The following is a 27853-nucleotide window of genomic DNA, read 5'->3' on the forward strand; positions in this document are numbered from 1 at the left end:
CCCTCTCCTGCTTGCGCTGTCTCTCTCTGTCTCTCAAAAATAAATAAAAAACATTAAAAAATTAAAAAAAAACGCATGGCTTTATTAATAATAAGATTTGTTAGTGTTGGTCTATTAGGCTTGGTAAAAGAAGTGTGAGAAAAGCAGAAGGTGGGCAGTACGGCAACATATTTTCCCTTTCAGATCCTTCTTTAGACCACATTCAGTTTTTCCCTTCTCCCTCTCATAGAAAAAGTAGCATGATTTTCTGGACATGGGACAAATGCTCAGAGTCAAATATTAATGCACAAATGGAATTGCATACTATAGTTTTTATATAAAAATTGAATCAAATTTCATAATGATATTGAGAATTGCTGTATGCTGTAGCTTGTCATTTGACACTACATATAGTGTCACCATACATAGTTAACTCATAACCATATGGCATTTCAAATGGGAGACTGGGTTTAAGCAGAATACTGTCCACTGATGGGGTGTTTTTATATTCACTAGCAATGCAATGTACCATGGCCACTGGCCAACTGGCTCAGTTCTTGAAAAGACAGTATAAAGTCTCTGAGACATAAACAGGAACTCTGGGGAAGAAACAAAATAGCACTGTTGATCATAATACAGCCGTTACTATGGACTCATTCTTTCCCCTCTCTGCAAACACCTTAAATCCATTTGATGGTTCACTGAAAGTTATGCTTTTCCAAGAAAAAGAAGAGCCAGCATCCGGCAGGTTAAAACCTCTGCCATGCTGGAGTGAGAGAGGCCATATCTGCCACCTGCCTTTTGGGCGTCCTCTGCCTCTGACCCTCACCTTTATTACTTCTCACAGAGAGAACTCAGCCCATGTATATGAGGCACAGTTTTGCTTAATCTGAAATTCTACCCATTCCTCATACTGTAGTCATTCTTTATTTGGCTCAGGCATCGGCACCACATTGTTTTTTCTCTCCCTTTAAAGATATCCTCTGTCAGTCGACTCAGGTTTCCAAATATAATTTTTATTGGTTTCCCTTTAACTCCTTTCTCTTGGTTTTATCTCTTGGTCCCTTTCTCTTGATTGCAACTTCCAGCTTGGCGGAATAAAGAAGAAAGAATTTGCTCATTATAAACAAAAGGCCAACAAAGACGGCATGCTCCCAGGGTGGGATCCAGGGGATTGGTGAGATTCAAGGAACGTTCCCAGCCACTTGGAGGTGACAGCACGTAGTGAGACTGAAAAGAAACCCACACAAGGCTTGGAGAACTCTCTTTATACCTATCTCAGCGGGACTGGTAGGATTTGGGCACCGTTCTTTAACTTTGCTCACTTTGTGGAGTAACAAGAAAGAATCAGTTTAGAAAGAACTCCAGTTTTCGTCAAGCTGTTTGTGATCTGAAGCCCTATTTGGGGAGGTAATTGCAGCTTCCACACCACCATAAAAAACTGAGAACTTGTCCCTTCAAAAGTAATCAGACTAATGTTTTCCTCATTACCATGTCTTCATTTTTCCTGTTGACAGTGCAATGCCTACAGAGATCTCATTACCGTTGTTTTCATTTTTGTTTTAAATTATTGATAAGCTGTAGTAATACTGATCCATGACTGAAAACAGGCAGAGGCAGGGAGCTGAGAAGTATTTTTCAGAGAGCAACTGGAACATACGATATGCATCTGTCAAAACTGGAAAGCAGAAAATGCACATAAGACGTAGTTGGGCTATTCAATTTGTGAATTACTTGGGGCAAGTCAGATCTCTTCTGAGTACAATTTGTAAGAATCACTAATGTGGTGGGTCTTGAACTCTTCCAAGCTCCGTCCTTCTTGGCTCCGGGGCTTTCTATTCTTCATGCATCTCATTACAACAGCAATTATAATCCAAACAAGGTCATATGGCAATGATTTAATTGGCTTCAAATCTTGCTCCAAAGGTAAGTGTCACAGGCATTTGGTCTTATTCTCTATATTTCCTATTTGGAAGCAGATTACTCACATAGTAAAAAAAAATGCATTTCTGTTGCCATATGGGGAGTTCAATGCTACAGTTAAAGAAAAACTCAAATAGAAAATTCCAAGTTTCTTATACCTGCATGTAAAATTGCATTACAATATTAAAAAAGTTATTTCATATAATTGAAACATTTACTAATAAGAAGTATTAAAACAGAATTCATGGGGCACTTGGGTGGCTCAGTCGGTTAAGTGTCCGACTTCGGCCCAGGTCATGATCTTGCGGTTCGTGGGTTGGAGCCCCGCATCGGGCTCTGTGCTGACAGCTAAGCTCAGAGCCTGGAGCCTGCTTCAGATTCTGTGTCTCCATCTCTCTCTGACCCTCCCCTGATCACACTGTCTCTCTCTGTCTCTCAAAAATAAATAAATGTTAGAAAAAAATTTAAAACAAAATTCATAGTTTAGTCTGTCATAAAGTATGGTCAGTCATAAAGTATTTTTAAAACTTCGATACACAATTCTACAGAGATGTCAGGTTAATTAGCTCATCATGACGGCTGAATACTACTTTAGCAGCTGTAGCACTGTTACTGAGTATTAAAATAATGCAAGTCTGAGCCACTTAAATTTGACTTGACTTCAGTTATCCCAAGGTTTAAGTTTGTTCATTATTCTTTGGGATTAAAATCATATGTCTTCTCATTGAAATAATCTTGTGATAATTAATTTAACAAATATATTGAATTAAACATGTTAATATGTAATTCAGTAAATCTTTTTTTTCCCCTAGAAGAAATGAAAAAGACCAGTTTAAGGGCTCCTGGGTATCTCAGTAGGTTAAGCGTCCAGCTTCAGCTCTGGTCATGATCTTGCAGTCTGTGAGTTCAAGCTCTGCTTTGGGCTCTGTGCTGACAGTTCAGAGCCTAGAGCCTGCTTCAGACTCTGTATCTCCCTCTCTCTCTCTCTGCCCCTCCCCTGTTTGTGCTCTGTCCCTCTTTGTCTCTCAAAAAATGAATAAATATCTTAAAATTTTTTTAAAAGGAAAAAAGTGTATTTTCCTTTAGCTAAATGAAGCCCCAGGCCCACAGCTACATGTAACACTTTGGAAGTCTCATTTTCCTCTTGTCTTTACTTCTCCATTGTCTCCATCTCTGAGTCAACTGCTGAGCCCTGACAATGGAGTTTGACTGTCTTTGGTCATGTGCCAACTGATCTGTGATTGTAACATGCAGTTTTGAAGATGACACTCCTTCCTCATTCCAAGAACTGATAAGGCATGTTTAAGCAGTTTCAAGTTAATAACCAACCTCTTCCCTCTTTAATGTCTGTCTTGTTTATCCCCTCTTTCCACTGCCACTGCCCCACTGCCCATACACTCCCTTCCACAGATCTGGGCAATTTCATCTACTTCCTAACACGCCCTTGCCTTAATCTCTGCCCCAGCCCTGCAGATAGAGAAACTGTCCTCAAGTGCAGTTCTGATCATTGTGACCAGAGTGACCACAGAATAAATCCCAAACCTCTTAACATCTGCATAAAGTCTATTACAAGCTGGGTTCATCCTTGATGCCAAAATTAAGGCCATCCGTCTCTTTGCTAGCCAAGCAGGTATTGATTAATTAGTCTCTTCTTTTTTGCTAGAACATTATTCCCACTGCTTTGTTTGTAAAAATCTGTCTATATTTTGAAAACATGCCATTGTTCTCAAATATAGGACATTGTCCCCATTAAATCTTCCCTGATTCTTCCGGCAGAAATACTTTTCTCCATCTTTATGTTCCCCTAACATTTGGTTACGTCTTTTTCCTATAGTCCTTTTACAATTCTTCCTCCTAAATCATCGATTGATAATTATACACTGTGAGATTCTAATGTAAAGTGTCTCCAGATAGAGAAAAACTGAGATTGGGATTAATATTTTCCCAGTAATATTCAGGTTAAAAGCAACACTTTACAACAGTATGTTGTATTTATCCTCATCAAACAGCTGATAGTGAAATTTGGGGATTAAAGTGCGATTTTTTCCTGAAGTTGTGAACTAAGTTGTACAGTTCATGCCACCTGTGGGATACATTGAGAAGATTATGTTAATAATAAAAAGGATAATAAAAATTTTTATATTTAAGCTTCACTAGCAAAATTATAGCACCTTCTGTGCCCTAATCTTCTCCTTTCTGCAGAAGGGTCCGGGGCTGGCTCGTGCATCACTTTCCTTGACAGCCTGTCATGTTCTCTTCCACAGACGGTGGTCTTTGTATATGATGCTCACCTCCGAGCCGATGACTCAAATCACCCTTCTCTTGTGTCTCCCGCTTGTCCTTGCCACCTTCTGCAAAACTGTTCCTCCACATGACATCTCATACAGTCATTCCCCTCATCCCCCTGCTCACCTCGTTCTCTCCCATGTGCCGTAGGCACTGGGATGCTGGGCTCCCTGCTCGTGGCACAGAACAGCAAATAAGATGGTCACAACCTTGCCCAAATGTCCTCAAGGGACTGGAGTGTAAGACAGTGTGACTGATATTCCTTACTGCAAACACACCAACGGGACAGGACAGGGGACTTGAGTCTTTATCTGCAGGTGGGGACACCTGCTTACCTGGCATCCTTGGCCCTGTGTCACTCCAGCTTACTGGAGAATCCTAATCATTGTTCTTTACTTCTCACTCCCGGACTTGGGCCTTCCTTCTTCAACATCCACTCATTTGTGACTTAGTTTCCAGTGTAGACACAGAGAAGAGGCCCCTTTAGGGACCCACACTCTCCTAGGTACCCCACTGTCCCCAGGAAGCATAGCTGATGAAGGTCTTGGAGCTGACCGACTTGTTCATTGTAATAGCCAGGTTGTGTTTCTCTTTTACTCAAGTTTTTGTGAAACAAACACACTCATATGAATAGGTTACTAGCGCCATACTATTTTTTAACAGAGGTAACAATGAATTCACTTTTTTTTAATGGTTGGGCTGTTTTTCAAAGCACATCTAGCAAATGCCTCAAGAATTGGTTACGCTGACCCCTTGCTGCCCTCTAGTGAGTGTCTCGCAAATCCCCCTTGGGTTCTAGTCAGGATGAAGGTAAACCTAGAGGAGAGAGGTAGTCCCACCCAAATATGCTATAACTGGTTCATTCTGGGCTAGAAAGGTCATCTGGCCTACAGAGAAGAGCTGGATTCCAGACCCTTGTGCTACTCTGCTCAGAAGACAAACAAGAAAACACATAAAAATAACTTCGCGGCATAGTTAAGATTACTCAAGGCCCCAGTGATACCCTGAATGAATTATTCCTGTGTCACTGCTATCGACTTAGATCCAGTTCAACCACAGAGGGATTCCTTCTTTCCTGGGCTTAATTCAAACCCCCCAGTCAACAAACGGTTTGGGAATTACACTGCAATTCAGTAAACAGGTAGCAGGTCCCAGAGGTCAGCAAAATACAGCCAGCTGCAGAAATTAGAATGCTTTGCCACAAAGCAAACCAATGAACAAAAGGTGGCAAAGAGGTTGGCACTGTCTTAGGTATGATTTATGAGACTTTTTCTCTCTAAACGGTACAAAGACACTCTTGACTCCGAAGTTATTGAAGTCCTTGTAAAGTTTCAAGTCTTTGTAGAAAGAAAAGATGCTAAGAGCTTGTTCGGCACCTAGCAATATTTTGTGCAAGCCCCTCCCCCTTTCATGTGTACTATGAAACTGATTCTTGTAACTTTTGGAAATGGAGAACTGTAAGTTCCTTTCCAATGAATGTAAGGGAATATGAGTTAGTAATACCCAAAATTAAATAATACTTAAAAAGGTCTGAAATTTCATCATTTTGACCTCAGGCATAAAGTGCTAAAACTTTAACTTTTAGAAAGTAAGTTAGGTGTGGATCGTAATGTCCAGATCCTAAAAATATGTCTTTTCCAATTAAACATATAGAATAGCTTAAAAACTTGCAATTACTTTGCATGGGGCTTTTAGTTTAATCAGCTCATTTATTAACTTGTTTAGAAATAATTTAATGGGCATGGATATATTGTATTAGCCGCTGGCTATTGTCATCTCTAACAGCATTGCATTCCGTAGTGTCTTGTCTTCTGCTTGTAGGGTCTGTGAACGGTACTCCACTCAGTGTTAACCAGGCATACCTGACATAAAACAACGGAAGCTTCCCAGAGTACTGGGTTTCCCCTCGTAGGTCAGTAGTTGAAGTGTCACATGAGGGGATATGTTTACTTTCCCATTAAATTAAAGAAGAAAGCATGCTGCTCAATCATTGAAGAATTCGTAGTTGTGAAACCAATGTGTAGGTGTGATTATTTCATGCACCATAAAACTCAATACCACACAAGCACTGGCCTGTCTACATTATGATGTCTGGCATCAGATATACTTAGAAGTACATTGCACTGAGATAAAGAATGGACAATAAACTTTCACTCACTTAACCCCTTGGTGTAAAGGCCCTTACACCAATTAAGCAAGTTAGTTAGCATAAAGGGAGAACTGTCCCCAGAAGTATGCTGAAATAGTAAACCAGAAAAATGTTTTATTTTATGACTCTAAGAAAAATGCAAAATAATCTCACCGAAAACTGCCATGGGAGAATCACCTCCCGCTGTTTTTCTGCCCAAATTTATGTCACACGTTCATTCATTCATTTGTTCAGGACCTTTATAGTGCTCACGAATCAAAGACACAATCTTTGTTCTCAAAAAGTATATGGAATTTTAAAGAGAGGCAAGGTGCCTGGCAGGCTCAGTCCGTTAAGCGTCCAACTTCGGCTCAGGTCATGATCCTGGGGTTTGTGAGTTCGAGCCCCACGTCATTCTCTCTCCCTCCCTCTCTCTGCCCTTCTCCTGGCTTGTGGTCTCTCTCAAGATAAATAAATAAACTTAAAAAAATTAAAAATAAAGTAGAGGCCATACCAAGACCTTACAACTGAATAGCATTTTATAGCTATAAACCTCCTTCGTGGGCAGCAGACAGAACAGGAATAATCACCCCAATTGTACAGGCTTGTAAACAGAGGGACACGATTCACAAATGTCACACAATTCACAAATGTCTGAGCCAGGACTAAATTTGGTACTTCTGGTCTATGGTCAGTGCCCTTTCCAGTATTTCTGGCTGCTTTCAGTGGGTAGCAGACTTTCAAGCTTCTTATTAATTGTTCTTCCTTATCTTCCTAAATTCTCAGGAATACTTGTTCACAAGAATTCAAAATTCAATGTCTACCTATGAAGTATTAAGTCCGTTATTAATTAACAGAATTTAGAGTGGGACTTTTAAGACAGTGTTGCCTACCGTACAGGTATCTCTCTCCTTAGAGGACTATTTCAGTCTGAGCCCCTCTAAGGAATACGATGAGATTCTAAGCACCAACCAAGTTATTCAGATAAGGATAATACATAAGGAAATTTGGTGTTTAAGATCGATGGAAGTTATAATTTAAAATGTAGAATTGACTGAAAGATACTGCTTAATAAGCACATTCCTGGGAAAACTATTGCTTGTTCAGTATGATTGTTGATCTAAATAACCCAGAGAAGGGAACATTCGCTTTTCAAAACCAGTTTAAAAGACAAGTGTTTGAGGAAGCCATCAGCTAGTACATAAAGGCTTATGTACTGGACCTCCCAATTGCTCTACTGAAATGTTGGCTTCTAAATATTACTCTGAAACATATACCAATTCAAAGGCTAGGATGACACCCTAACATTAAGGGAAAGGTTTCTTGACTATTGAAGCAAAGACAGGTCTGACTGCAATTTGTGTGTGCATGAGGCTTTGGAATGAAGGCCCCATAAAATGACTACCTTGCTGTCTGAGAACTCTGTGTGTTTAAATAGCCTTCACACGACCTTGTTCAAATACCACGGAACATAGAGACATTTGCAATGGTGCTGAGCCTAGTATTCCCATAAGCCAGAATGAAAAGAAAAATAGAAAAACAAAACAAAACCCTACAACTATCAGAACATACTCCTGCAATTAGATCATCTCTACTCAATCTGTGTTTTTTATTTGTGTTAACAAACACCCCAAGGATATGTGCTATATCCTTGAGGGGGGAAAAGTCTGTGTTTTCCCTTTTATATAGGGCTTTCTAATCAGTTTAAAAATAGCTTTAAAAAGACACATTCTTTCTCCTCTACACCAGTGACAAGGAAGTGCCAGAAGATACTTGATTTGTTCATTCTCTCATCTTTTTATACCCACTTTCCCCAGATTAAACATCTACCAAATAACTGGAAGAGTTCAGTTCCTATTCCTGAAAAGAATATTGTAATTAGTCATGCCAAAATGTACAATGTCTTATCCGTAACAATCTTAAAATTCTGGTAGGATTTTGGGGCAAGTATCTCCAGTGGCAGGTCAATATTGAGAATCGTAAAATCACAGTTAACAATTCTTTTTTTTAAATGTTTATCCATTTTTGAGACAGAGACAGAGAGAGACATAGAGAGAGACAGAGACAGGGAGCAAGCGGGGGAGGGGCAGAAAGAAAGACACGAATCTGAAATAGGCTCTAGGCTCTGAGCTGTCAGCACAGAGCCCAACACAGGGCTTGAACCCACGAATCATGGGATCATGGCATAAGCTGAAGTTGGATGCCTAACCAACGGAGCTCCCAGGAGCTCCGACAGTTAGGAATTCTTTAGAGCTTCCTTGTGCTGTGTAAAGTATCATGCAGGTGACATATTTTCTTAACACAACCCACTGGCTTTAGTGAGACGTATTAACCCCATTTTACAGAAAAGCAATGCTCAGAGCAATGAAGCACTTTGGTTGCAGAATAAAGATACTAAGTGCCAGTGTCTGGTTTTAAACTTGGCGTCGTGTCCTCCCAACACCCAAGGTGCCTTTCACCCCACTATTCCGAAAACATGTAAGTACAGTGTCTCTCTTTACTCATTTGGGGAAAAAAGTGATGGACCTTAGTATTTAATTCCAACTGATTACCACTGAATGAGAGCCTAGTCAGAATATGGAACAGTATTTGAATTTCTTGAGCTGACAAAGAGAATAACCATTTAGGCAGTTCAACAGGCATGAATGATGCTAAAGCAGAAATATGTGCCACACACGGTTGGGGTTGCATTATGGAAGATTGTGAAACAGGAGAGTCATGCTTCCTGATGGGCACAGAGTGTTTTGCAAGTGGTGGAGACTAATGTTAAGAAAGTTGTGCTTATCCACTGAGCTCCCCGGAGCTGTGCACACACAGATTGGGCTTGAGTGAGAACTTATCCAGACTTTGTACTGCCAGAACTCAAGAGCATGGTCGATACCATTGAACACTTCCTGAATGCCTCTCTCTGGGGTAAAAGTAGTTTCTGGGCGCCCAGGGATGTTTGCATGGCTATGTGGCCCAGAGAGACACTCTGTCCTTAATACATCCCTGTAGTTTGGAGATACAGAGCACTGAAATGAAGGAAGAAGGAAGGCAAGGAAAGAGAGATGAAGGAAGGAATGTTTGATTCATTAAGCTAGGCAGACCCATAGGAATTGTTTCATTATATTTTTAAGGTAGATATTTTCTGTATTCATCATTTGAACCAAGTCAGAGGGGTTAAATGGTTTTCCCAATGTTACTCCAGAGCTAACCTGGAGTCCAGGTCTATTTTCTTCTCTCCCCTATTAAACTAGCTAGTTCGTAAAACGGTAAAGGACTCTCTGGCTTTGGCACTGGAAAGAATGGAAAGGAAATCTCCTAGGAATATTCCTGAATAGAAAGGTGGGTCTCATTCATAGGAAACAATGATTTTGTTGTAATAACAATGCATATGGTTTTCTCACATTATCCAGCAGATCTTAGCATCCAAGATATTGTTTCTCTGTTTCAACAGCTGTTAGAAATTAAAAACAAACAAAGTTGGGCTGAGAGCCTTGGGGAGGAATTTGACAATATCTATTAGGTTAAACCATATATTTGACAGGTTTTGACCTATAAACCTTAGAGTTTCTTTTGGTTAACCTAATGTGAAAATTTAACATACATACATAATTAACATCTGAGTCAACAAGATATATTTATAAGACTTGCAGTTTTGTTTGCAATAGCACATATCGTAAACAATCTAACATATCTATTAAAATATCTATTAAGAACTGAGTTAAAAATTTAATTAATTTGTATTCATATAATGAAATACCATGCAGCTATTAAAAAGAATGGCTGAATCTATGTGTTCTGATATAAAAAGATATCTAAAGTAAATTACTAGGTGACAAAATAAGATACAGAACAAAAACAATATATCCATTAAATCCAAAGCAAATGTGTGCAAATGAATCATATCTATTTATGAATAAGCACACAAATATGTGATTTGCATACACACATTTTATATATAAATCTAGGCAGGAAGATTGATCATCTGAAGTCAGTAACTCAGTTAAACACTTATTTTTCTGTGTATTCTTCTGTAGCATTATAATTTGCTTAGTCTCTGTATAATGCAGTGGAAATAGTTCTATAGGTCAAAGAAAACATGTTTCAAGACCACAACAAAACTATGTAGAAGGGAGAGGGGCTTCTGGGACTTCTGTACTGCAGTGAAACAGCGAAAGGGGAAATCTCTGATTGGGAGAGTCAAGGATGGAGAAAGGGACAAAAAGAGAAAAATAAAACTCTTGGGCTCTAGAAAGAGGGTGAGCAAGAGCCATTTGGGGACTAAGTATCTCCACTGGGCCAGGGAAACAGGGCCCTCCTGACACTCTCAAACCTCCTGCCAAAGCACCTTGTCCTGGATCTAAAACCACAGATGCTGAATTCGAATTTGGGAACCTGATTTCTTTGCCCAATTACAGAGATTTCTCAGTCATTCCAAATAACTATCCTCTGATTTATTTTACTTTTTTTTTTTAAAGCACTTATCATTACCAGATTCTTCTACATTAATTGATACTTTATTGTTTATGCACTTTTTCTCATCCACTCCTACTCAAAACAAGTTCCAAGTTTTAGCTTGTTTAATATGGTCTCCCTCAAGTCTAGAACAGGGCCAGGCATGGAACCCAAAGGGATCAATGGATGACCGCATGTGTACATACCTATATGCATGGATGCATGGCCACAAGAGGGAATTCTAGCTGCTGCTGCAAAGACCACAGAGAAGAAGCTCTGAACCTTATTTTTCTTTAAAAAGAACATGAGGGGCGCCTGGGTGGTTCAGTTAGTTAAGCGTCCGGCTTCAGCTCAGGTCATGATCTCATGGTTTGTGGGTTTGAGCCCCGCGCCAGGCTCTGTGCTGACAGCTCGCTCAGAGCCTGGAGCTTGTTTCAGATTCTGTGTTCCAGAGTTAGCACAGGAACTGTTTTCTGAACTCCCAACAACTAACAGGCAACTATCTGAATGAAAAGCTTGATAAACCGGAGACTGCTTATAAAGCAAGAGTTAAAGGAGCTCCTAAGTTCTGTTTAGAAAATGACATAAAGACAACGTGTTAGGTCTACATTCCTACTGTGAGTCTCTCTCCTGATGGCTGCAGCTGGTGGGCTATAATTGAGCGTCCCATCCCTGTAGGGCTAGAGTCTAATTCCCAGGAATTTGGATTGGAGCTAAGACAGAGATATTTGGTATCTCTGTGTGACTAGAGGTGTAACAACATCTTTAGTGCTGTGGGCTGTAATATTCTGCCACATTGAAGGGGAGGAAAGACAATCAGCCTGAAAAAAAGAGAGGAATAATGCAGATATACCAGAACATTCAATGACAGGAGCAGAGAAAAGTACACCCTGGGAGACTTTCCAGTTACGTGTTCTTATTCATCCTGACACTTCGTGGAAAAATTTCCTTGAACTCTGAAAAATAACCACCCAATTTTTATAAAACCCCCTTTTGATTTTTTTAAGTTTATTTATTTAATTTGATAGAGAGGCAGGAGGGGCAGAGAGAGGGAGAGAGAATCCCAAGCAGGCTCCACATCGTTAGCGTGAAGCCCAACATGGGCTCCATCTCATGAAATCAAGAGTTGGATGCTTACTGACTGAGCCACCTAGGTGCCCCGCCACTCCCTTTTAGTTAAAGTGGTATGTTACATTCTGCCACTTATAACTAACATCCTAATGAAGGTAGAAGTTGAACCCTCAGTCTCCCCATAGCCTATATAGGTTCATAAACCAATGTACACAAATACTTAACTCTGAAAATAGGAATATAATAGCAGCAAATACTACACAGTTTTTATGTAGTTACCATTTGATTTCACATCTGAGGCACAGAGATTTTCAGTGTCCTGCCCAGGCTCACCTGGTATGTGACAATACTGAGATTTGAACCCATTCTAAGTTTGCTCTTATACACCAGGAAGCATTGCCTTTCTACATCATATTTGGAGGATAAAACATATTTCTTTTTCCACACATTTTTATGTAAGACTTTTTGCAAAGCTTTCTTATATTATGTCATAAGACTACTATTTTTTTTACTGTGTCGTTTGCATTTACAAAGAAAAACATATGAACATTTCATTTAAACGCCCAAATGTACAGCTTTCAAGCTTGTTTTGATCATATATTTTTTCTACTTTTTAGTTTACGTTATTAAGGACAACTGAGTTTAATCTAATGCTTCCTGTACTAAAAAAAAAAAAAAAGGGACTATAAAGCAGCTTCACTATTTTCAATCATAAACACTTTCTCCAGACTTTATATGTCCCACTGTCTTTCTGCCACACTAGACTACCTTCTTAACTCCAGTATGGCATCCGTATGCGAAAAGGAGATATATATTGCTAACTGGACCACAGAATGAGCATCTTTCAAGAAATGCTGATATCACATGTTCACAGAAACAAGGGTCCTGTCAACCCTTCTGGAGTATCTGACTTCTCTAGAAAGTCATCATACACAGAGGTAGCCCGTGGCCCAGGTTGCTTACCATATATTAAAGCAAAATGCACTTGAACTCTTCCAGTTAGGTTAGGGCTCATTTACAACCAACTAGCCGCTTACACACTTGGAGACAAGTGCCTGTCTTTCAGGGGAACTGTAGAGGGCAGTATTGCTGTGTATTTTGTACACGTTAAAAAACTTTCCACACAGCCAGCAACCCAGGCCCTAACAAAAACAGGGCTGCTGGTTTAAGACTCTAATGTTTTTTTTTTTTTAATAATACCTGGTTTATTACTTTTATTTTAAAGTCACTCACAAAATTTTACATTAGAAGATCTTATGTAAGTTCAGAAGATCTACCCACCCCCAAAATCCTTTTTACTAAGTCACAACTTCACTTTCATCAACTCTTCGGTCCTAATGATTGTATTTATTCTGTTTCAGACTCTAAATATAAATTATAGTTGTTCAAATTTCGGCTATTTAAATGTCCTTTTTAAAATGTTTATTTATTTATTTTGAGAGAAAGAGAGAGAAGGAGAGAGAAAATCCCAAGCAGGCTCCATTCTGTCAGAGCAGAGTCCGATGTAGGGCTCCAGCCCAAGAACCGACAGATCATGCATGACCTGGACTGAGATCAAGAGTCAGACGCTTAAGGGACTGAGCCACACAGGTGCTCCAATTTTGATGTCATGTTGTAGTTCTTTTTGGTTTTGTTTGTTGGTACTTAGTGCTTCTTTTGGCTCAACAGAAGTTCAAGGAATCCCCCCAAGATTACCTTTCAAAAAAGAATTTTTAAAAAAGCTATATGAGATATTTTATACTATGGAAATATTTCAATATTGTCACATTTTAAAATGTAACTGAAACCCAAACTGATGCCGAGAGATAAAAATAAAAAAAGCAAAAAACAAAAGCGCTTATGTTAAAAAAGAGATTTGCTCATGTTGCTCTAGGCATGTCTTTAAAAATGGAAGAAAATGGTCTTTATAATGCTATTCATAGTGATTTTAAGTGAATGAAAGAAGCAGTTATTCTCAAGATACACTGGTACTGACTGGCAATGGGTTCGGGCCACAATTTGGTCACACACGAATAAGAACTTTGATGTCCTGTATTGAAGCCACTCAAACAACCTTAGTGCCAGGCCTCCAGGCATGTTGCTAGGGGACAGACACAGACATAAAATACAACTCCTGGCCCATCTATGCAAATAATTAGGGTGTGAGATTAATTCGAAAAAAACAAAGCAGCAGCAGAAGAAGGGGCACCTGGATGACTCAGTTGGTTGAGTGTCCGACTCTTGATTTCAGCTCAGGTCATGATCAGGGTTCGTAGTTCAAGCCCTTACTGTGGGGCTTGGTGCTAACAGCATGGAGCCTGCTTGGGATTCTCTCCCTCCCTCTCTCTCTCTGCTCTTACCCAGCTTGAGCTCTCTCTCTCAAAGTAAATTAATTTAAAGAAGAGAAAATGATACAAAAGAAAAATAACAATCCAATACAAGAAATATAACAAGAAAATAATATATCTTTTGTGATTTTGTGGTTCAAGAATTAGTTACTGTGAGATTTACTGGAGGAAGAGCTGGCCCAAAGGATGGGTAAATTTGTAGAGAAATAAAAAAATGAAGAGTATAATATTTCATGGAGTAAGGGAGAGAGGAGGACAGCATGTCACTATTTCAACATGAGTCCTTAAATGACCACTGTCAGCCAAATGGCAGATATTTTTCCTGTGTCTTTATTCCTGGAAATCAGTCACCAGGAAGGGAAGTTTTGATTCCTTAGCTTACCTTCTCTTTCCCACCTTAGAAAAAACATGTGGGATCATCACTGACATTGCTACTTCTCAACTCTTCCCCCTTCCCCACCCCTCGGGAATCTGCAATGCAGGAGAACAAAATAAAGCAAAAAAACAAAAATACTACCCTTGATTTTAATTAAGTTAAACTAAAAGTGCTCCTAACATGTAATTATGGTCATGTGGTGACATCTGTTTTCCTGGTCTCCTGGACTATCTCCCAAGGAAGGGCTGGGACATGGAGTCAGGTACCCAGCACCATGTCCTGGGGCCAGGAGAGGCATTAATGTAATCTGCAGAACCTGCAAGCATACAGCCTCCAATCTCCTCCAATTGATAGGGACTCTTTCTTCAGTAGACTCCTCCAATACTTTCTTTTACACAGAGAACAGTTTCTTATGTTACACACTTATTTTGGTACTCTGCATCCAATCAGGTTATAAATATCTTGAGTTTATGGTATTAAATGTTTTATCCATTTACTTATGTCTTCCATACTGTGTAGTATATAAGCAGGCATGTGATAAATACTTGTTGAATCTATAGGATTCTCCTCTATTTACCTCTCCCTGGCACCAGTATATACCCATATATCATAACAATTATATATATATATATATATATATATATATATATATATATATATATATATATATATAGGCACCTTGCTTTAACATCACATCTATATTTACCATGGCTAAGAATTAATAATGGAGAGTATTGAGAATAGATTAAGGACCAGGAGGCTTTTGAAAACAGAGGGTGTATTTAGACTTGTCTGGCTGTGTAATGGTATGGTTTTCTGTACCACCTGGCTAATTCTTTCTAATGACTGAAATACCTATTAAGAATTCTCTGAATTACAAACTTAATGAAGGGCATTTACAGAGATAAGTTTATTTTTAGGACTCAAGAACCATTAAAAAAGACAGCATCACTGTATAATGGTATAACGGAAAATATCTGTGAACCAATATGAAAGATGATTCAACACAGGCATGTCCCTTTTGTTACCAAGTTGTTCTAGAGTCCTCTCAGTCAGAAATATCATAGCTACAACCAGCTGGGAGGTTTGCCTCTAACCACATATGGAGGGTTTACTAGAATGATGGTCAGTCTATTTTTTAGCCTCAGGCAATCTGTCTGTCTGTCTGTCTGTCTGTCTGTCTCTCTCTCCTTAAATTGTAGAGTAGCATTTAATAACTGCTAATAGTATATTCTCATTAAATTTTCACACAGGGTACTAACTGTTCACTCTTATTTAGGAAATTTTATTTAGTCATTTAGTGATTTGGGCCTTATATCTTTCTCACACCTACAGAGTAAGGATGTGACTGAGATTGAAAACATAATTCTAAAAATTCGTAGATTCAGGGACCATGGGATTTGAAGTCAAGTAAATAACCATTCCAGAAAACACAAGCCAGGCTCTCTCTGGGGTTGAAGCTTAATGCCAAACATGTTTGAATTGTGGTGTTACCAGTAAAGTACTTTAGGGTCTTACAAAATGAAAAGCATTTTTCAAGTGGAAAATGGCTTCTATTTTTTTAATGAATATTTGGAAAAGGCTGAATTCATATATAATAATCAAAACACAACAAAACCACTGGAAAAGGATACTTATACAAATGTGTGGTTTCCTTAAAAGAGATGCTTAAAATAACAAAACTACAACAGCAACAATAAGATACTGAGAATGAGAATTAGTCACTGAGCAATAATTCTGTAATTCTTAGAACCCACCATCACTAATCTTGGGATTCAAGAGCTAGAAAAGAACTCTCACATTTAAATCATTAAGAAGTTCCAGCCTTGTGGGCCTGGGTGGCTCAGTTGGTTAAGTGGCCAACTCTTGATTTGGGCTTGGGTCATGGTTTGTGAGATCTCACAATTTGTGAGATCAAACTCCGCATCAGACTCTGTGCTGACAGTGCAAATTAAACTAAAATTTAAAAAAGTTTTCAGACTTCTTGTCATATTGCTGTGTTGTGAGCTATGATACAGCCCAGTGGACACTGATGATAGAGTAGTGCATTTGTAAGAAATTTGCTTATTTAGATTTAAAGTTTAATTAAGGTCATTTTCACTTGAATTTTAAGGTGCTTCCTCGAATGGGAAAGCAAGGGGTGGGGTCACAGTCATAGCACGTGGTCTTGTGCTACATCACAGATGGTTCCAGCTGGCCTGGGTGTCTTTGTGGAAAAAAGAGAAGAGACTAAGAGCTGCTACTCCAGCACAAGACTGATGCTTCTCTTCTCTTTGTGCATCATTTCTTTGACTCTTCCAAATACTTGACTTGATGTCCCTGAGTCTTCCACTCAGTTTCACCTCCAAAGCCCTAGACTTGTTTTCATCATCTAAATGTCTTCTTAATGACAGTGATGTGTTCTAGCTCCCAGTTAAATTGGTGATTTTTTTTTTCCAGCCTGGTAACTATATCCAATCATTTAAAAACATGATCTTCCTTTTGTTTTCAGCTTCTTCCCAGTGAATTGAGTTTCCAAACCAGAAAACAAAAAAGTCGTTGCTCAGGGATTCAGATTCTCTCACTTTAACTGACATCCAGGAGCCCTGATGACACACTGAGGATTTCCATAAGCCACAATTATTCAAGACTTTAGTCTGTTGGTCTCATGTAAACCATGAGTTTTATAACATTTTAAATAATTTAGGTGCCCCAGTGAAATTTCAAATGTATTTGGTTACAAAATAATGTACATTTTAACAAGTTTAAATAATATGGTAAAAGTCACAAAAATGATTATTTGTTGTCCATAAACTATGTGCAAAATGGCACTGACATATAACAAGTGTTCAGATATTGTCTCTGCCCCATAAGAAATGTGTAAGTCAGCTAGTGATGTTATAAAATAACTTGAAAACAACAATAATAGATAGTATAAGAGATAAACATTAGATAACAGTACATACTTTATAATATTACATTTATAATAATAAATTAAATAATTTATAAGAATAAATTAATAATAGACAAGCATTAGATAACAGTACATACTTTAGAGTCATACAAACAAGAAACTGAAAGTTATCACAAAACTGAGTTTCTATATCTATAAATTGGACCTAATTAAAGAACCTCCCAAATGGAATTATTGTGAAATTTACCTAATTCTTAATCTTCTAGTGTATAATAGACATCAAAGTAATTCAATACATATTCCTATATATACCTACATGGATTTATATGTACACACACATACACTTTTCATTCTCTTCTTTTCTCTTACACTTATGGCAACTTGGTACTTCTATTATTTATTCAATTCAGAAATGCAGGTTGCCTGTTCCACTAGTGAGAAAAATCAATCTCAAGCTTAGCTGAATAGACAGGCTGAGTTAATCAGTATTCCTTTTCTTTATTTTCTTCTCCCTTCTACTCTCTTGTGCCCTCCGTCATTTTCTCCCAATTTCCATGTTGCACGAGATGAGGAAGATCCCACCATCTCAGCTCAATGACTGCCTATCTCTTGTAGGAGAAAGCAGACTTTTGGGTCAGTTGCCAGCTTCTGCTTCAAAAGTGAAGGACAATCGCCCACTCTGTGTCCGAATTATCATGTTCTGCCAACGGGTGGCAGATGGCGTCTTCCTTGTCTTTCATGGCCAGTCCACTCTACTCCACCCAACTCTTCCACTCCCTCCCCCACTTTGGCAAACATAGACTTTTAAACACTGTCATTTTTTCCGTAATCCTCATTAATGGAAAAGAGTTTTTTAAAGTGCAGATTTTTTTTATTTGGTTTTGGTCTTTCAATTACATAATCAAACCACATGGAGTCATGTCTGCTGGTGTTATAACATTCAACTACCACATGAAACATAAAGAAAAGCATCAGGGCCTGAAAAAGAAGTTATCTCCTTGAGACACCTCTTTCCTCTCCTACACTCATGAAACAGTGCTGTAAATTAGTAAAACTATGTCCTAAAATGTCACTAGACACTGAAATAAATTCAGTTTCCCTCTCAACATTTAGTCAGTTTCAATATTATATAATGTTACCAATATTATATAATAATATTATTTAATTATTGAATATTGAATATTCCTGCCTGTCTCTGAACCATGGGCATGCCTAATTGAACCAAACTGAATCTATCTCTCTCTCTCTCTCTATTTAAAATGTCATACTCAAAGAGCAAGGAATTTGACATATTTAATGACATCACTTTCAAACTATTTGCATTCAGAGATATTTGTGAAAATGAAAACAAAAATCTGTAAATTTTCTAAACTCTCTCTTTTTTCTACTTGAGTTATTTAACAAGATGTCACCATAGATCTTTTCTAAGATGTCCTCATCTTTTTCTAACAAAAACTGCCCAAGTACCATCTTCAACATATGTGTGATATAGTTTTCTCTATTCTCTTTTTTCTTGTGTAGAGGGACTCAAATATCCAACTGACCAGTATTGAAGGGACAAAAATGTCCTGTTTGTGTCTTGTCCTCTCAGATTTTTCTGAAAGAATAGCAAAATGGTTATGTGAAAGGTACCTTGGTTCTGCCATTTTAGTAGATGGTGACCTTGGGCAAGTGGCTTTACCTTGAAGCTTAGTTTCTCTGTAAAATTAACATAATAGCAGCAACTAAAGTATAGCATTGTTAAATGAAGATCCAAGCATAATAAACAGAATAAATGCTTTCAAAAGTTAGCTGTTACTATTATTCTTTTAAACATAGGGAATCTGTATTCCTGGGATGGTGTAGGCCTGGTAGGCAGCAGCTACAAGGTAGTATTATATTTGAAAATACCTCAGAATGTAAGATAATGGGGGAAGATGTGAGGTCCTCTTACATAATAAATTATTCCATGGGTTAAAAAATATGTTAAGAATGAGATATTCTTCCACCTACATGAAAGAAATAAGGACAGAAGAGGGAAAGAGTACACGAAAATACTCCATATTTGATTGTTGAGTATCAGCTATGAGCTGAGTATGCAGAACATATTGGTTACTAAAACAGGTAAAAAAAAAAAAAAGTTAAACAAGTGATGAAGTTCAGAGTCTAAAGCCCTGTATCAGATATGAACCAGACTAATAAAGAATATCAGATTGGAGGTAGTTGCTTTTAATAGGAGGGCTCCTCTGTGGAGAAGACACTGAATTAATCAAGGTCCGGTTTGCTGGGGGGCAAGAGGGAAGGAGGCAGGGAAAAGCACAAGCAGTTCTCCTGGCCGGAAGCTAGTAAAGGGGCAGTGGCTATGTTTAAAAAAAAAAAAGCAGTCAACAGAGTAAGCCAGGTGAGGCATAGTCTCTAAATACTCCTTTTATTTTCAAGCTTTTAATAACTTCAAAAGGCAATCCATGGTGATCCCAGGCTAGGGCTCATGTACCTCCCCTGGGGCCAAAATAGACAGCGGGCAACAGAAAAGAGAATTATTGAAAAATAAAGAATGAGGCTTTTTAAGAAACATGCTTGATCTTGCACTATCTGCAGCTGACTCGATCAGAAGGAGAACACCTCATAACTTGAAAAATTAAAAAAACAGTGCCAAGACAATCCATTGGGAAAAAAGTACTCTTCTCAATGTTCGGTGCTAGAAGAATGGGGCATCCACATGCAAGAAAAAAAACGTTGGAGCTCTTCCTCCACCACGCACACAAAATTAAGAATCATGTACCTAAATGTAAGAGCTGAATTATGAAACTGTTGGAAGAAAATATGGGAATAAAACTTCACAACCTTAGTTTAGGCAAAGTATTTTTAGATATGACACAAAGTGACCAATGGAAAAAACAGATAAATTGGACTTCATCAAAATTAAAAACTTTTGTGCTTCAAGGACACCATCACGAATGTAAAAAACAGTAACACATGGAATAGGGGCAAATACTTGCAAATCTTATATCCAAGAAGGAACTTGTGACCATACCTTATAAAGAACTCTTACAGCTTAACAGCAAAAACAAGTAAGTGCACTGAGAAATAGGAAACTATTTGAACAGATATTTTTCCAAAGAAGATGCAAAAATGACCAAAAGTGCATGAAAAAATACTCAATATCGTTAGGGAAATGTAAATCAACCACAACAAGATATTATTTCATCCCCTGGGATGACTATAATAAAAAAGGTAATAACAAGCGTTGGTGAGGAAATGGACAAGTCGAGACCCTCAAACACTGCTGACGGGAATGTAAAAGCATACCGGCTCTTTGGAAAACAGTCTCGCAGACCCTCAAAAATGTTAAGATGGTAAAAATGTTAAACATATAGTTCCCATATGACCTACCAATTTCCCTCCTAGGTATATACCCAAAAGAATTGAAAATATATATCCACATAAAATCTTGCACATGAATGCCCATAGCAACATTTTTCATGATAACCAAAAAAAAAAAGGGGGGGGAAACATAAAGTGTCCACCAACAGAGGACGGAATAAAAGTAGTATGTCTATACAATGCAATATTATTCATCCACTAAAAGGAATTAATGTGCAATTCATGCTAAAACATGGATAAATGTTGAAAACATGCCAAATGAAAGAAGCCAGTCATATACAACACATATCACATCATCCCACTGTCCAGAATCAGCACATTCATGCAGACAGAAAGTAGATTAATGGTGGTCTAATGCTTGGGGATTGGGAGAAAGGGGAAATGAGTCCAAATAGCCATGAGGTTTCTTTCCTGGAGTTATAAACGTGTCCTGAAATTGACTATAGTGATGGTTGCACAACTTTATGAATATACTAAAAACCACTAAATTGCACACTTCAAAGGAGTGAATTATATGCTATGCAAATGATACCTGAATAAAGTTAAAAATACAATCAAACTTTTTCGTATAGAACAGTTAGGGAACTAGAAGTTAAATAATGATATGTTTGTCCACACGGGAGTTAATATAAAAGAACAGACTGCCTATTGGCAAGCCCTCAATTTTGTCACTTTACTCTAACTTGCCCACTCCCAAAGTAGATAGATATTCAAGAAATATTATCGTCCACACTGAAATTTTTCCAACAATAGATAGTTGGCATAACAGTATGACACAATATCACTCAGGTGGATGAACACAAGCTCCTTATATTTCCTCGTTCCAGATGGTGTTCTCACTGCTTTCAGTCAGCTTCTTGAAGTAACTTTCCACTGAATTGTTTATCATCTCATTTCAGTACGTTCGTGCACATGGCCTTAACCAAATTACCAAAAAAAGGAGATTTTTCTTATAACTGCACACCCTACCTCCACACAGACACAGAACACCATGGCACCAGGACAGATTAGGAAAGCGGCGTCCCCTAACTTTCTGTCTCCTGGGACACAGAACCACTACAGTATCGGCCACTCAGCAGGTGTGCAGGGATGAGGCCCACATTAGATGAGTAACAGATAAAACAATAAATAAGTCCACTCAAATACTGCTGTTTAGAGTAAGCATCCTATCAAAATCCAACAAAAACATCAAGTATTAATTTAGCAAGAAAAATTCCTGAGGCCAAATATGGAAAGGATTATTAATGTAGCAAACAAAAAGGACAGAAAATGTTCATCATTAAAGTATAATTATAGTTAACTATAGATACCATGTCCCAGAGATCTAATAAGATCTCATAAATATGTTTACTAGAGGACAGAATTTAAATTTCTCTGATCATTTTCTAATTCTCATCTCAACTAACTTAGAAAAGTTGGATCTTTTTAAAAAATTTTTAAAAGTGTTTTTTATTTATTTTTGAGAGACAGAGAAAGACAGTGTAAGCAGGGGAGGGTCAGAGAAAGTGGGAGATACAGAACCGGAAGCAGGCTCCAGGCTCTGAGCTAGCTGTCAGCACAGACCCTGACGCGGGGCTCACACCCACAAACCACGAGATCGTGACCTGAGTGGAAGCCAGACACTTAACCGACTAAGCTACCCAGGCACCCTGAAAAGTTGGATCTTAACTCCGTGTCACTCACTTACTGGTTTCATGATCTTGAAAAATTCCTTAAACTTTTGAACCTAGCTTTCCCCATGTGGAAAACAAAAACAAAAACATTTTTTAACTCATACGAGTGGCAATAATTAAATCAAATAATTTGTATGAAGGACCTAATACTATAGTTAACACACAGAGTAAATCAAATAGTAGCTATTGTTATGATTATTACATTGCCAGCACTACTTTATCAAAATCCAGTGGCCTAGGATAGCAGCAGTCTTGCAACCTAAACATGAGAAATCAAGGAAATTTAATGCTAATATAATCAAAGAGAATATGAAAGATAGAATGTTTACTCAGCTGAGAATATGAGAATTTATACAAGGTTAGCCGCCATAACCTCTATGGGACCCATATTTCTCCTCAGTAAAATGAACAAAATGATCTTTGAAGTTCCTTACTACTCCTATAAGATAGAAGGAAAAGATTTATTGATTTCCATTTTCCTTACGATATTCTTTATACATTTTTTGGCCTTAATTTCAGACTCATACTGATTTATTTAAGTGCCAACTCATGTGAACGTATCTTTTAATGGATTTAAACCTATAATCTTAAGAAATAGAAAAAAGCTACCACTACACATCCCTTGGTTATAAACAAAACAAACACTTCAAAACAATCTAGAGTCTACATGAATGAACAAAACTTGTAAAGCCTCAAAAAGCAAAAGATTCTATGTGATCTAGATTCCAGATCTCTCAAAATGGAAGTAATATGCGAGTTCCCATAATGCAGTTCTAACCACATGGAAAAATACAGACACTCACCTCTCACTGAGTGTTGCTCTTTGTAATTTTTGCTGTGTGAGATGGTGTCTGTATAATTTATGTGACAGGTATTAAGAAATGTCAGAAAGCTACTTCCTTATTGTTATTTTTATAAAATAGAAATAAGAACTTGAATTTGAAACATATATTGAGTTTGAAGAACCCTTTTTAAAGTAGAGTATATTATTCATATTGTAAGGAGATGTATTTATTTTAAATCTTATTGAGATTCTAAGGGAAAAAATATTCCCTGCTTTGATTTTGCTGTTAAAGATAAAAATCTAATTTTATTAGGTGAATCTCAGGGGCCTGTTTAAAAGTAATTTTCAGTATTTATTTGGCCAAGAAATCCAAAAGACCCACGTTTTGTTGAAAGAGTAGGTCTCTGATTGTTAATTGCTTCAAAGATACATTGTGCTTGGAGATGCAGCCCAACTTGGCAGAGAATTTATTCACACAGGAATCAGTGTTTTGCGTAACAAAAGCCAGGCTTTAAGTGTGACCCATCTTCTTTCTTTTTACTGTGCACCTTTTATTCTGACCCTTTTAGTACAATTTTCTTTAAATTGTTGGTGGTTGTCAAGATTCTGTGCTCTTTCCTATTTTCAAGTAAGTAATCTGGAGGGGAATATAAATTTGCAAATGCCATGGAAGCAAGGAACGTAAAAGCTTCAAATTCAAGTATTTGAAAAAGAGAACTCCCAATTATTTTGAGGAGCAAAGAGATGGTAATATTGCATTTTGAAGGGGATGGTGTTTTCAGCCACTGCTAACATGCAGAGCCACTGTGCCTGGCTCCTGTGTAATTACATCAGTAACCAATAGAGGGAGCATACGACGTGTTCGCTGCCTGCAGTTCCCACGCATGATTAGCAATCACCAGCAGTTCCGTTCATAGCATCAGTTATGCCCTTAAGGCTTTGTGTTCCGGACAACTAATAAAGAGGCACTGCTGATTGTCAGCAAGTGCAGAAGGAGACACTCATCTCTAAGGAAGCAGCAATCAAATCCACTGGGGTTCACAGGGTAACAGCAATGGGCTGAATAGAATGGGTGAATTTAATGTTAAGGTCCCAGTTCCTATGGACTGAGGAGGGGGGTCATTTATGGCTCAGACCTGGACTCAGCATTTAGGGAAGGGAGGGAATACAACCGTGTAAAATAAACCCATTTTTTACACTGGCACACAAATCATCCCATTATTTTTCCACTGAGTCCTTTTATATGATTTGATTTTCACACATCACATCAGCTATGGAAAAAAATGAAGGGGAATAATGTACTAGGATTTGTTTTGGATTCTAACACATTTAGAAATAATGAGGTGCTTCTTAAAGAGAGGCGAGTTGATAAGTTAAACACATGTGATGGTAGTCCGTGGGACAAATGTATATGGGTCACCTGGCTCGTTAGGGTGACATTAGTTTGTAGACATTCACCTACATTGTCTCACCAGGTAGTTCCACAATGTAGAGTTCATTTCACTGATGAGGAAATGGGTGCCACAGGTTTTAGAGATAGAGCAGTCTCGGGGTCCCATCTGCCCACCTACTAGTCCTGTAAGTGCTGGACTGCTTCGTAAATGGACTTGATTAGTGTTTCCACCGTGGAACTCTACCTCTAAGGAATGTTCATTGAGTTAATAAGCCACAGTTCCTCAAAAATGAAATCTTGCACGTAATACCTAGCTCGTAGCTGGTTCTTACTAAATATTTAATAAACTAAATCCAATCCTTGAGTTTGAATTAGGTTATAGAAGAAGTGTAACACTCAGGGTTCCTGATTATCACTCCCAGAATCTACCCATTTCTAGATTACAATGACTTCCTATGTCTGTCTCCCCTTCTTTTTTCTCATGCTTCCTTTTTTCCTTCCTCTTGTGCTTCCTTCCTTCCTTCCTTCCTTCCTTCCTTCCTTCCTTCCTCCCTCCCTCCCTCCCTCCCTCCCTTTCTCCCTTCTTCCTTCCACAACATTTGTTAAATGACTATGATACACAGGCAGTTTGTAATGTGCTAGAAATAATAGAATGAACAAGAGAGTTCTAGCTCTCAAGGAACTTACATTCTTATGAGAAATATATCATTTATAAAAAAAATTCTGTGAAATATAGGTCATGGACCTTCAAGAGTCAGTTAAGATATGGACTGGGAGGGAGAATCAAGTGCAAGTTTCTCTAAAGAAGCAACAGCTGAGGTACTACCTGAGAGATGAATAGAAATTATCTTACTAATCTGGGAATGATAGGAAGGAACCATTTAAAAAAGAAAGAACAGAATATCTAAAGATTCTATAGAGAGTAGAGTGTAACACATTTGAAAAACTGAAAGAAAGCTACTGCGAGTAAAGTTCAGAGAGCAAGGGGGAGAAGGAAATGCATGGGAACATTGGATAGTCTATATGGGGCCTGCAGGCTGTGATTAAGATTTTTTTCAAATAGGATGTGACTTGATTGAATTTTAATATCAAGAAATATACTCTGTATATGAGAACACTTTGTGCTTTCCGCACAATTTCTCTATAAACCTAAAACTGCCTAAAAATTATATTCCCTTAAAAAATGTATATGAGCTAGAATAGAGGAAGGAAGAAAGTAGAGTCAGCAGAAAGGCTAGGAGAATACTGCAGTGCTCTAGGACAAAGAAGCCCAGGACTGAGCCCAGTGGACCTCCAGAGGTTAAGAAGCTGAGAAGTAACAAGCAATGATGACCAGAAAACACGAGCAGTGAAGTAGGAAGGAAAACAGAAAAATGGTGTCCTCGAAGCCCGGTGAAGAAAGTATCTCAAGAAAGAGGGAGCGATCAATGTGTCAAATGATCTGATTGGGCAGTTATTTGAGGACAGAAATAATCATTACATTTAGGAAAACTATAGGCCACAGATGACATAAATAAGGAAAAGTCTGGTGGTGTTGGTGAGGGCAGGGGAAGTAGATTGAGGTAAACACAGGAATTGGAGAGACTGTAGTGTAGAGTAGGGAGCAGTTTTGTTGCAAAAAGAAGCAAAAAATATAAGCTGACATATACTAGAAAAAGGTTGGTCAAGATGATGTTTTTTAAATAAAAGAATAATACCAAGATTGTATGCTCATACTTTTAAAGCTTTACCATGTAGGAGATTAGTTTACTTTTTAAAATAAAAATGTCTATAGGAGCAATACAATATGGAAGACAAAACTACAAACGAGATGGAAACAACACAAAGATTACAGTTCTCAAAAAAGTAAGACTGAATGAAATTCTAAGATAAATGAAGGACTGAATATAGGAAGGAAAAGGGACAGTTCCTCTATCTATGGTAGATGTAAGTAGTTTTGTATATAGTTCAAACCCAGGAACAACATGGGTTTGCACTGTGTGGGTCCACTTATAAGCTGATTTATTTTTAATAAAAACAGTATAATACTGTAAGTGTATTTTCCTTATGATTTTCCTAATATTTTCTTTTATCTAGTCTATCATATTCCTATAACATAATAAATATGTTATTCAAGTGTTTATGTTATTGGTAAGGCAACTTTGGTCAACAGTAGGCTGTTAATTATTAGGTTTTGGGGGAGCTCAAAGTTATATGTAGAATTTTGACTGCATGGGAGTCAGTGTCCTAATCTCCACATTATTCAAAGGTCAACTATATCTGATATCAGAAAATTGAGGTGATTTCCATAAAATTAAGTTGGCAATAGACTATCTGTGGGAGACAGTGGCTGATCAAAAATAAAACACAAAATAAATCAACTTTTCAAAGGATAATTGATTTGCATCAGTTGTAACTATATCAGAATGAGTTGTCTTTCAAAGAACCCATATGACACATCACAGCCCATAGATTAGAGTCAAGTAACCCTAAGCACAGATCCATCATTATCTCACCTGTGATTCTTGTAAGCAAGTGACACATCAGAAATAATGAGTCATGAGAAAGACAACGTGATTGGTGCTGAAGGAATAAACCCTACACCATGTCGTGCCTCTGCACTAATTGTTTTCCAGAAGTCTTAATTGCCTGTCTGGGTACTCTTTGCTCTTCGATACCCTGAATGACAAGTTGGTAATTGACAACAGAAGACTTGAGCATTTGGAGAATATTTATCAAGTGCTCCCTTTGGCTTCCTCCCCTTAACTAGACATGTCACAGTTGTATTTAATACATTAGTACACCACTTTTAGACAGGAGCTTGTTCCCAAATAAAAATCATCCTGACCTAAAAACAAAGATGATAATAATAACACAAGGGAACATATCTATTTATTTCAGACAAAGTGTTAAAAACAAACCTAGAAGAAAAATTAAGGAGAATTTTAAATTCAAGGACAATTTATAGGAAAGAGTACCTAGATATACAATATTTGTTCTTTCTTTGGATTTCTATGTCTATTTCACATGTTCTTAGTTACTATTTTGGTTGCTATATCATTCAGGGTTTCTAATATTTATGAAGGGATTAGGTAGAATTCTGGATTATGGCTTGATGTACATTACATATAGTAAGGTCTGAATTTTTGTTTCTTTGAGGAATAGGATGGGGCTCAAGTAGCCAATAATAAACATAGGAAGAGTTTTGCCCAAAAAATAAGAGGAGCCTCTGGAGGAA

At 37.9% G+C, this 27853-nt stretch overlaps 1 protein-coding gene across 3 annotated transcripts in view; it reads right to left on the reverse strand.

Annotated features, from left to right (window-relative positions):
• Positions 1–27853, reverse strand: part of ARHGAP24 (Rho GTPase activating protein 24) — a 484571-nt gene that overhangs the window by 223086 nt on the left and 233632 nt on the right. The window contains exon 1 of one of the 3 annotated variants that reach the window (XM_029943722.1): positions 19056–19072. The exons of the other annotated variants lie outside the window; for them this stretch is intronic. The gene's annotated coding sequence lies outside the window, so the exon portion shown is untranslated. Of the gene's footprint in view, positions 1–19055; positions 19073–27853 lie in introns of those variants that run through there. 3 annotated transcript variants of the gene reach the window in all.

This window comes from Suricata suricatta, chromosome 1, assembly GCF_006229205.1.
Source record: "Suricata suricatta isolate VVHF042 chromosome 1, meerkat_22Aug2017_6uvM2_HiC, whole genome shotgun sequence".
Lineage (NCBI taxonomy): Eukaryota > Metazoa > Chordata > Mammalia > Carnivora > Herpestidae > Suricata > Suricata suricatta.